This window comes from Biomphalaria glabrata, chromosome 2 (genome assembly GCF_947242115.1).
Source record: "Biomphalaria glabrata chromosome 2, xgBioGlab47.1, whole genome shotgun sequence".
Classification (NCBI taxonomy): Eukaryota; Metazoa; Mollusca; class Gastropoda; family Planorbidae; genus Biomphalaria; species Biomphalaria glabrata.
This window is the reverse complement of record NC_074712.1, coordinates 6,673,151-6,685,952: the sequence shown is the minus strand read 5'-3', so window position 1 is coordinate 6,685,952 and position 12,802 is coordinate 6,673,151. Positions and strand designations below refer to the sequence as shown.

General features: G+C 35.3%; 1 protein-coding gene across 1 annotated transcript in view; it reads right to left on the bottom strand.

Moving 5' to 3' along the window:
• Positions 1-12,445, bottom strand: part of LOC106050197 (latrophilin receptor-like protein A) — a 29,125-nt gene extending 16,680 nt beyond the window's left edge. Inside the window, exons 1-4 of the mRNA XM_056018894.1 lie at positions 12,323-12,445; positions 11,654-11,804; positions 7,033-7,206; positions 566-751 (exon numbers count right to left, since the gene is read on the bottom strand). The gene's annotated coding sequence lies outside the window, so the exon portion shown is untranslated. The remainder of the gene's footprint in view (positions 1-565; positions 752-7,032; positions 7,207-11,653; positions 11,805-12,322) is intronic.
• Positions 12,446-12,802: the final 357 nt, after the last annotated feature.

The window sequence follows — 12,802 nt, the reverse complement described above, 5'->3', positions numbered from 1 at the left end:
AGTAAGGTTGTGACAGAGCGTCGCATGAGGTTTGCGGGACATGTTCTCCGACAAAATGAATTTCGCATAATAGGAGTTGCGATGACATCCTAGTACAACTTGGCGCCACACTTTCATGGAGGTCCTCATAGCAGGTGGGAAGAGGCTTCAGACGTTGCCAATGACAGATTTTTGTGGAAGCAGCTTGCAAGCAAATGCGCCGAACGGCGCGGGAGGGTCTAAGTCAGTAAGAATAGCACATTAGGTTTTTGAAATAAAACTTTTTGATAGCAAAATAATGCACTGTGGGTACCTCAAAATATGCGCTTAATTAGCCCCAGAAAAAAAATCCTGGCTACACCCATGATATATATATATATATATATATATATATATATATATATTCGCAAGGGTCAATTAATAATATACGTTAAAATGTAAAAAAAAAGTAATTTAAAAAAAAAAAAGGTTCCGGTACGCCGTACCGGTACGTACCGTCACAAAAAGGCCCTGTATGTATGTAGTTAAAATTTATTTTGCATATTAATTTATGAAACAAAATTTATTAGAAGAAGGGCTACATCACCTGAGAGAGTATAATCTTCAAGACTTCGTCTGTTCTCGTTTCATCAATATTTAGATTATTATTTTCATCTTTGAAATAAAGGCCGAAGTACGATATATATTCGAAGCAATTATAAAATGGATTTCCCAAGCACATATAGTCTTCCATCATTTTTCCTGGACCACATTGGAGCTGAAATGTTATGCCCTGTCAAATAAGAATTTTAAAAATTTCTTTAATTTTAATGCAAATAAAATATTGTTATATATTTGGTGATGACACGGATAGTGGTGATTGTGAGGGGGTGTGACCAGCTGACACAAATTATTTGGAACAGAGCTGAGCGAGTGATAACGCGGTGCGCGACAAAATGTTATAGAAGACCTTTAAACATCCAGATCCGTATAACGGTTTCGGAGGTTTCTTGAACAACGAATTAGTCAGTCAGTTAGCACTAGCAGATCTAGAATTTTTGAGTCGAGGGAGCGATTTATTTTCAAACCGTAAGCCTAACGACTAGTAAACCTTAAGCCTATGTATAAATGCAAACATTTATATAAGAAATTTTTGTTAAAGTAGTCTATATTAAAATTAGAGCAGTGTTTCTCAACCTTCATAAAGTCATATTGGTGGCCCTTCTCTTAACTATTACGTGGTCTGGGGGAGTGCTTTAAGCTCCCCCGGCAGGAGCCCCGAAGCGATGCGATTTCGAGCACTCTTCACTGTAGAAACGCATTGTCCTGACATCTAAAGCTCATTATTTATTCTATAAAAAAAGACAGGTCAAGTTAAGTAAAATAAAGTACGTGGGGGCAATTGCCGATACTGAAGTCTGAGTGACAATCGGGATACAAGTAGTGTAAGTAGACCTATATCTTTATTATGAGTATTTATCGTAAGATTAATTTTCTTGTAACATGATACCTTTTGCAGTAGGTTTGTTTTGGTCAGAAAAAGAAGCCAACAGAACGCACTTTTGATATTTGACCGTTTTGATGTGTATGAACCTTTTGAATAATTCGTATACTTTACAAAATTCTAATATGATTTTATAGGGCCCTAACTACAGTGTAAATACAACTGATTTGTTTCTTGAAAAGCAAAGATGACTTACAGATGTAGATTAAGGCTTTAAGGGTCGCTGCCGAAAAAAAAAATGCAATTCAAAAATATTTGAAAAGTTTATTTATAAATCATTAATTTTGTTCCTAGCCATCGACTACATGAGGAGAGCAATGAACCAGACTGCCTTTGGTATTCCATGGCGTGAACAACTCCGGTTGACGGACTTGGACTTTGCTGATGATGTTGCACTACTCGGGGCTACAAATAAATGCATTCAAGAAATGACGGAGAGCCTAGACAAAGAGGCACCCAAAATTGGCCTCCGCATAAACTTGGATAAGACTAAAATTATGCGAGTGGGATATAAGGCAAAGGGTGTCCCCGTCAGACTTGGCGAGTCAAAGCTTGAAGAGCTGGATAAGTTCACGTACCTTGGCAGCATCATAACAAATGATGGAGATGCCTACCATGATGTAGCGTGCCGAATAGGAAAGGCAGGGAGCATCTTCCAGAGGTTGCAGTCTATTTTGACTAGCCTAGCAATTGGACTCGAGACAAAAATACACATTCTCAACACAATCGTCATTCCAACTGCTACATATGTATTTGAGACATGGAAGACATCTGTCAAAATTGAGAAAAGACTAAATGTGGCTCAACAAAAATGGCTGAGACGGATTTTGGGAGTCAGTTACACAGATCGAGTCTCAAACAAGGAAATCCTTTGCCGAACTGGGAGTCGAACACTTAGTGAGGTTGTGACAGAGCGTCGCGGGACATGTGTTTTATTTATGGGGCTCAGTGTATTTCCAATATTAATATTGATTTTCAGCAACGCCAATTAGCATATCTTTTTCTTTTAATATCGAAAATATGTACTTACAAAATGCATAGTGTTTGATATTAATTTTCTTTTTAATCACACATGTGTATATCAGTATGTACCACCATCGCAATGAGTGGGATTGGTGAATTAATTATTATTTTTTTTTTTTTTGTAGAATAGGTGGACAACCTTTTGTTTTCAATGTTCTTCTAATTCATAGCGCCTAAGACATATTTCCTTACATTAAGTATAGAGATGGGAATCGAACCCAACTTTTAAAGTTCAGGTTCTCTTCGGTCAGATTTAAGTTCGGGTTCGGTTCGATGACGAGTAAAGTTCAGATTCGGTTCGGTTCGGTTAGATCTAAAGATTGGGTTCGGTTCGATGTTGTGAAATTAGGTAATAGCAAAATAAGGTACATGTAATAATGTTGAATTCAAGTATTAATTAGATAAAACATCGATGTGAAACCTTGTTCGGCCGGTGGGCCATTTTAGTTTCCAACTCTGATATCGCGGGCCACATAACAGAAAAGATACGAAAAACACTTCATAAAAAATAAAGCATTTTTATTAGAAACACGTGAATATAATTTTTAAAAAGCGTCTCTTTCAGACCTTACAATCTATAGGGCAGATGATGTAAACGTAATTTATTTCTGTGGTCCACGGTTAACGAGGGTGTCATGTAACTATCACAAAGACCAACCACATTTTCCCCCAACTAATGTATATATGCTTTCTTTTTAGTACTCGTGTGTTAGATCCATTTAGAATGGTTGAGAGAACCACTGATTGGTAGACACTGATTTTTGTTTTCCGGGAGGAGCGATTCATTCCGCCAACTCACTTCTTGAGAAGTCCAAAGCATTACTGGCCAGACGGTTATCAACTTCCCTTGAATATAATACGCCAATCCATACCATGCTTCCTAGATATGTGAAGTGGTCTACCATGTTAAGGAAATGTCCATTTATGGGGATCTTTGGGGCTGAATAGGTTTTATTGCATGAATTCTAGATATGCCTTCTGTTATTTTTTTTAGGTCAGACGGTTATCAACTTCCCTTGAAAATAATATGTCAATCGATACCATGCTTCCTAGATATGTGAAGTGGTCTACCACGTTAAGGGAAAGTCCATTTATGGGGATCTTTGGGGCTGAATAGGTTTTATTGGATGAATTCTGGACATGCCTTCTGTTATTTATTTTTAGGTTTATAGATCAAACAAAAAGAAGCGGCAACGTTTACTGCTCGGATTTTTTTGTCCAATAATAGTTTGATGAATCCTTCTTTAGAAAACTAACGCTATGTTTCTAAGTCGTTCTGGCTTTTTTTTTTTTGTTAAAAGTTGTCACAAACCGCTGTGAGCCCATACCCGTTTGTGTGTGTGTAATAGAACAACAGCAGTCCACTACGGGCCTGGCTAAGGAATGTTCACCTAACTGACCCCTTACCCGCCATCACAAAAATCCGTTTAACCTAGACATATTGCATCACTTGATGTTTCGTACTAAAAAGACTTAATAAATATACTAATTGCGATACTAATGTCTGAACGTAACCATTAGTGAAAAAGTTACAGCGCAAAGACTTTCCTCCAAGCCGAAAATAGCAAAATACTTTTAGGCATAAGATGCAATGTATGTCACTCGAAATGAGCTTCCTTTTTTTATTCTAGACTGTATCCTATCTTATGAAATACAGACGTTACTTAAAAAAAGAAGATGATTACGTCCAACGCGTGTTCTGTATGGGGACTTAGGAAGACTTCCTATTCAAGGAGACAAAGACATATTACTTAAATTGAACCAAGTAGACAACATAGAAGATATAGTAGTACAAGAAAATGGAATCCAAAAACTATTAGCCAACACCAAACCAAATAAAGCTTCGGGACCTGATGGATTACTCAAAGAACTAAGCAATGAGCTAGCCCGTTCAAAATACTCTTTCAGGCATCGCTTAACCAGGGCAGAGTACCAAAGGACTGGAAAGAAGCTAATGTCACCCCCCCCCTTATTTAAAAAAGGAGAAAAATCTGACCCAGGAAACTACAGACCAGTATTACTTACCAGCATCACGTGTAAAATCCTAGAACACATAATATGTAGCAACATCATAAACCACTTAGACAAACATAATGTCCTCACCCCATACCAACATGGCTTTAGGAAATATAGATCATGCGAAACACAACCAATAGGACTAATTGATAATTTTTCAAATGGTTTAGATAAAAGTAAGCAAATAGATGCTATCTTACTAGATTTTTCCAAGGCTTTTGACAAAGTTCACCACTATAGTTTGCTTAAAAAATTAAAATATTTCGGCATTAATGGTCCATTGCATCAGTGGATTAAAGATTTTCTGATAGGAAGTTAACAAACTGTAATAATAAATGGCTCTAAATCAACACCTATAACAGTTAATTCAGGTGTACCTCAAGGAACAGTCTTAGGTCCACTACTATTTTTAATTTACATAAATGATTTACCAAATTGCATTACTTCAGGAACAAAAGTCAGATTATTTGCAGACGATTGCATAATATATAGAACAATAAAAACAACACAAGACACAGATATTTTACAAATAGAATTAGATGAATTACAGAAATGGGAATCAAATTGGAGCATGTCTTTCCACCCAGAAAATGTCAGTTGTTAAGAGTAACAAAAAAACTAAAACAAATTAATTCCACTTAACTTATTCATGGCAAACCAGTAACACAGACTAAAAACGCAAAATACCTAGGTGTTATAATAAAAGAAAAACTGTCATGGAATCCACATATTGATGAAACTATAGAAAAATCAAACAAAGCATTAGGGTTTATTTTTAAAAAATTATATAAATCAAATTGGTTAGGCCAATAATAGAATATGCATCCTCCGTTTGGGACCCCTCAACTCAAGAAAACATTAAGAAACTGGAACAGACACAAAATAGAGCAGTGATATTCATAACAAACGAATATTCACATTTGACTAGAGTAACACCTTTAGTAAAGTCACTAGATTTAGAAAGCCTTCAGGATAGAAGACTCAAAAGTAAAGTAGCAATTATACATAAAACACTGAACCATAATCTTCTAATACAAAAACAAAACCTAATAAGATACTCAGAAAGACACAAAGATAAAGGCACATTTCTCGTTCCATATGCTAGGACGAATTTGTACAAATACTCCTTCTTCCCTAGCGCTATTAGAGCATGGAATGGGTTGCCTGAGCTAGCCAGGAAAACCAGTGACTTGGAATTTAAGTCATTGGTTAATATGCATGACTAAATGCGTGACTCGTAGGACGTTATCATCTTTTTTTTTGAAATAACGTCTGTATTATATAAGATAAGAAGATAATCGCCATGTACATTGACATTTAGAACTATAAGAACATGAAACCAACACTTCGAACTGGGAGTCTTTACCCGATCGCTCATTTTTTGTTATTACAAAAATGATTCCAAAATTAATAAACATCTTTCCTCTACTAATTTTTCAACCGAGCGAGGATCGGTCACCTGTGGCACTATATATACATATATATTTTGCTCGCTTAAGAGTATGGGATTAATTAGAATTGTTAGTAAATAAAAAAAAAAAAGAAACAAACAAACGAATTCTTAGTTATTTAAATTAATTTGTAAAGTAAATATTTGTTTTCTTTTTTTTTTCCTTCTCATTTTATATATTTCTGACGTTTTGGCTTTACTGGCTGAGGAAGCGCCGTGGCTGAGCGGTAAAGCGCACGGCTTCCGAACCGGGGGTTTGAATCCTGGTGAAGACGAATATTGTTAATTTCGGGATCTTTGGGGCGCCTCTGAGTCCACCCAGCTCTAATGGGTTGTGCTGGCCATATAACACCTTCGTTAACAGTGGGCTACAGAAAACAGATGACCTTTACATTATCTGCCCCATAGATCTCGAGGTCTGAAAGGAGAACTTTTACTTGATCGTCATGTTAAGACTCTATTTGGGTCTTATGGCTGTATATGTGTATCTGACATTTGGGCCTTATGGCTGTGTATGTGTATCTGACATTTGGGCCTTATGGCTGTGTATGTGTATCTGACATTTGGGCCTTATAGCTGTGTATGTGTATCTGACATTTGGGCCTTATGGCTGTGTATGTGTATCTGACATTTGGGCCTTATGGCTGTGTATGTGTATCTGACATTTGGGCCTTATGGCTGTGTATGTGTATCTGACATTTGGGCCTTATGGCTGTGTATGTGTATCTGACATTTGGGCCTTATGGCTGTGTATGTGTATCTGACATTTGGGCCTTATGGCTGTGTATGTGTATCTGACATTTGGGCCTTATGGCTGTGTATGTGTATCTGACGTTTGGGCCTTATGGCTGTGTATGTGTATCTGACATTTGGGCCTTATGGCTGTGTATGTGCATCTGACGTTTGGGCCTTATGGCTGTATATGTGCATCTGACATTTGGGCCTTATGGCTGTATATGTGTATCTGACATTTGGGCCTTATGGCTGTATATGTGTATCTGACATTTGGGCCTTATGGCTGTATATGTGTATCTGACATTTGGGCCTTATGGCTGTATATGTGTATCTCGTACGTACTTACGTTTGGTGCAAGCCACTCTGTTACATCCCGCTCTTTTTCTATCAGTACGTCTGCAGTACTTGTTGGTCTAGCGTTGAAATTTAGCAGCAACGAAAAGAAGAAACGAGGTAAGTTCCAGTCGTACGGGTGTACAGTACATCCTCCACAACTCATATATGCGGCTGGGTAGCCCTTCTAAATATATTCATACAAAGTAGTAGAAAGGCGTATGTATGGGTCTATGTCTCTCAGAAATGAAAACCATTTGACCAATCTTAATAAAAATTAGAATTAATGTTCTTTGAATACTAACTGTAACCGTAGCCCGTAGCGTATGTAACATAGTCTTAAAACAAGCTTAAGATTCTCAAATAAAAAGTAGCCCAACTCTATGAAAGTATTTCAATTTTCATGGATCGAGGTCATTATAGCCATGCTTACATGAGACAAGATAGAAAGTATCTAGATCTAGATCTAAGAACTAAAGTTTGCAAAGATAGCTTTTTTACTTTGACGCATGAAAATACAAAATATAGTCCAATCATTTCATTATTTAATAAAATTAACCTTCATATTTGTCTTTCAAAAGCATTTGTACGTAAATTTGTTCTTTTAATTTGCGAATTAAGACGTCTTGGCCTACTTTATATCCCATTCAAGACCGAAAAGTTACCCATGCGCAGAACTAAAAATCTCTCGAACCCTAGATTTACTACATCTAATTCAGGTCTAATATGATAGTTTTTTTTTTTTTTACTTTAACACATGAACATGAAAATATAGTCTATTGTGTTGATTATGTTTGTATATATGATTGTAAACAGCAGTTGATACAACCTGGGTTATAAGATTCAAGGAATTCTATGTTTATTTATTAATTTTACTATTTTTTCATTGGTCCATTGGTTGGGACAGAGTGACAGCGCTTGAGTTTTGTTATTGTTGTTAGAGGCCTGAGTTATGAAGCCTAGTCGTACGATATGAGTAATATAGAAGTCAGTTTTATAATTATGTGTATTTTCATTTAGTTAACGTTTGATGCGTTGTCTTTAACTACAGATACCCTGATTACTTTTATTAAAGTTATATTTTTTGTTATTAATTCATCTCTGGCGTCTTTTGAGTTATTGAAAGAAGTAGGCCTATTAGTACATTATATGTCAAGTATAATCTCAGTATGTTTAGTAAGGAGTTCACAACAATCATAATTTAATAAAATCAACCTTCAGATTTGTGTTTTAAAAACATTTTTACATAAGTTTGTTAGTTATTACTGCGAAATGTGACTTTATCCGCGTTGACATACATTTTAATATTCATGTGTTTTGATAATATAATATGCTTGTGTAAACACATTATGATTGGATCTTCTTCTTCTAGCCAGCTTTTTGCTGCTGAGCTGTCAGCTCTTTTGCAGACTGTGCCAAGGAGAAATAGTGTGCTGTTTTCTTCAGTTGTTCAGCACTACCATTTAGGGTGTTGGTTATGTTGGGCTGTAGTGGAAGTAGGGTCTGCCTAAGGTGGATTGGGGGGGGGGGGTGAATTGAAAGAGGATATGGTTTACGGTTTCATTAGGGTGGGCGCAGTGTCTAAAAGGTTGAGTTGTTTGAAATTTATTTTATTGAGATGGTAATTTAACAGAGGTATGTGCCCCGTCCCTTTGAACGAAGAAATATGAAGGATATTAAATATACTAACATACAGTAATTAATAAGGTTATTGACTCTTTGAATTCACTCTTATAATATATAGATCTACATCTATTATAATAGTATTTCGACTCTAAATCTAGATCTTCAAAGAGCGTGTCTGCAAAGCATCCACACAATCCTGATGCAGTCCCAGCTGCGATGGGCAGGTCACGTCTACGGAATGGAAGACCACCGCATCCCTAAACGATTCTTGTATGGCCAACTAAGCGAAGGAAAGCGCTCGCAAGGTGGGCAAAGAAAGCGCTTCAGGGACACCCTCAAAGCTTCTCTGAAGGCGTTCAGCATAGACCCAGGCACCTGGGAGACAGAGGCACATGACAGAGCATCATGGCGTGGCGTTGAGAAAACTGGCGCACAGGTTGCTGAGGAAAAAAGAACAACGCTGGCAGAAGAAAAACGCCAGAAAAGAAAAGCAAGACAAACGACACTAGCTCCAGCTGGAATAACCTGCCCAGTGTGCGGCCGATCATTCCGGGCTCACATAGGTCTCACCAGCCACATGAGGAGGCAGAAAACCCCAGTGCAAAGCCCTCAGCCCCCTGGATGACAAAGTGGTCATCATCGAACCACGATGGACGAACTATATATTATATATATATATATAATAGTATTTCGACTCCAAATTTAGATCTATATATACATTGCCTACAATCTAATTTTTTTATATTAAAAGATGGATTTAGGTCGATTAGCTATCTTAACAGCTCCATTCATATTATTTTTACATTCACATTCGCTTTACTTCTAACATTATTATTCTGTTTGTTTTCTATATCAGTGACGCTTAACATAAACTATTGTAAAGAAAAACAATAGCGTGAATGCTTATAAAAAAATACAATACCTCATTTATACAACCTATATAGCGATTTGTTTTCTCTTAACAACTTATGAATTATTTTTAATTATTTTATTAGCGGCCTCCAAAAGGGGAAAAGACGCTATTAGTTATAATATAGATTACTTTTAAGTTTTCTATCCTGAAAGCTTTCTAAATTTAGTGATTTTACTAATGGTGTTACTCTAGTCAAATGTGAATATTCGTTTGTTATAAATCTTACTACACTATTCGTATGTAGTAGTACATCTAGTTCTAGATCTTATGAGTTAGAAATCTGCAGTTTAGATCTAGTTGTAGATGTCTATATAATGAAAGTGGCAATAAATAATGATAATATAAATAAATAAATATATATCTCTATATTATAAAGTAGAATGTGAGGGGTATGTATGTATGTATGTTACTTATAGACATCAAAACCGCTTGACCAATCTTGATAAAACTAGGCAGGAATGTTCCTTGGGTACCAACTTAGACCTTAGTGAATGTATTGTAGCCCTAAAACAAACGTAAGACCCTCAAAAAAAATAAAGTTGTCCGACTCTATTACAGCTATAGTATTTTATGGATCTAGGCCATGTCTACAATGTTGACATGAGAAAAGATAGAAAGGATTTAGACCTAGATCTAATTTTAAGAAATACACTTTGCGCAGATAGTTTTTTACTTTGACACATGAAAAGACAAAAGAAGATCCATTGATTTCATTATATAATTAAATTAACCTTCAATTTTGTGTTTCAAAAGCATTTTTTACATAAATTAGTTCCTGATATCTGTGACTACAGATTTCCTGACGAACATTCTTTCATTAGACAATACCGTAATGAATCGCGTACTAAAAATTAATTCGTTTAATTGTTTACTTAATAATCCCATCCCTAGATCTAAAACTCTAATTCAACTCTAAGATGATAAAACTTCTCTTCGCACAGATAGTTTTATACTTAAACACATAAATATATTAATTAAAGTCCATTCATTTCATATTTTGATCAAATAAACATTCAAATTTGGTTTTCTAAAGCTACATTCATCTACGAAAGCTGCGAAGCCGAGTTAAAGGCCTAGATCTATATTCATTCATGAATCGCGTACTAAACATTATTTCGTTTAATTGTTCACTTTATAATCCCATTCATTTAACAAAGCTATCGCTCTTTTCGTTTTTAATAGATAAGAATGTATCGACTTCCTTCGGGTAAACCCATTTTCTCAAAACTAATTTTATTTTCGTAGCGAAACAGAAATAACGTGAAAGGATCATTAGCTACGTTTAACATACATCTAAATCCAATCCACTAGATTATCCAAAAGCATTTTTTACATAAATTAGTTCCTGATATCTACAGATTTCCTGGCGAACATTCTTTCATTAGACATTACCAAATGGTTACACATTAACACATCTCTCTTCTGAGGTCTGAGCCTATTCCTAGGCCTAGGTCTAAAACTCTTACTGAACTCTAAGATGATAAAACTTCTTTTCGCAAAGATAGCTTTATGCTTTAACACATAAACATACTAATTATTGTCCATTCATTTCATATTTTAATCAAATTAACATTCAAATTTGTTTTTCTAAAGCATTTTTAATACATTCGTTCACTGTTCGCTAAAGCTGCGTAGCCGTGTTGAGATAGGCCTATTTAAATTCATTCATGAAAAAAGGTCACGCATGCGCAGCACAGAACTCTAGATTAGTGTAGATTTAGATCTACGTCTACCTCAAGATCTACTTTATACTTTATACACATGAACATACAAAATTTAGTCTATTCATCTCAAATTTTAATCAAATATATGTAGGCCTACAAGCAAATGTTTTAATTTGAAAAAAAAAATGGATTTAATTAAGCCTATTAGCTATTTTGATTTGATAGCTTCATTCACACTATTTTTACATTGACACATTCGCTTTACTTATTACAGTAGGCCTATTATTTCGTTTAATTGTTTACAAAACACTCTCAGTGACTATATCGACAGTAATGCGCAAATAAAGACCCGCGGGTCGCGGGTAACATATGTCTAGTATATATATATATATATATATTCATAATCGAAATATACTAGTTTTGATATTTACCAAGGCGATGGCACAAAAAATATTGTCGAAAATTTCATTTTCAAGAGTTGACTTGATCATAAACTGTTCATCATTTAATTCGAGACACGCCTTCACAACATCAGGATCAATGAGCTCGTAATCATCTGATTTTCGAACAACCGGTGCTTTTCTAAAACCAAAACATGAAAAGTGTTGAAAATAGTTGAATTGAAAACGGACAAACATAAAGTGGATTTTAGATCTATCTATGAATTTATCTTTGTCTCTCTCTCGCTTTCCATATATATATATCAGTTCGAGCAAGCATAACCATTGTCCCCCGGTGGTTGCTTAAGAATTTCTTTTGCCGTCTACTTCTGTAGATCTATCTATCTATCTATCTATCTATCTATCTATCTATCTATCTATCTATCTATCTATCTATCTATCTATCTTTATATCTATGTATATCTATCTATCTATCTTTATATCTATGTCTATCTATCTATCTATCTATCTTTATATCTATGTATATCTATCTATCTATCTATCTATCTATCTATCTATCTATCTATCTTTATATCTATGTATATCTATCTATCTATTTATCTATCTATCTATCTATCTATCTATCTATCTATCTATCTATCTATCTATCTATCTATCTATCTATCTATTGTTATGCTCCAATCAGAACTATGCTATCACATGCGAGTTCCCACAAACGTTTATTGACAAGGGAAAATGGTTGTCGTGTCTTCTCTCTATGCGTCTCTATCTTCCTTCCTTCCTAGCGTCCCTTAACATCTCGTATTTCCTGTCTTTTTCTATCTACTCTTTTTGTCTCGAGATTAATACACAAAATTACTCTAAACCCATATCATAACAACTTGCCCTCCCCCTCCATCTGAATAAAAAAATCCCACTTTTTTCCGTCTAAGTCACCGTCCATTACAATTACATTAGGGCTTTTTAGCGCATAACAACATCTTATGGGAACGCAGGACCACAACATACATCTAGTCAGCTTTATGATGAATCTTTAGAATAGTCAAGAGTGGATGTGAAAGTTTCACTACACAGTTCCAGTCCTTTTATCCTTGTCTTGATCGTATTGTCACATCTTTTAATTTATGAAACACAGTTTATCATATCTTCAAATAGTTCAGGTCTTGAAATACAGTTTAT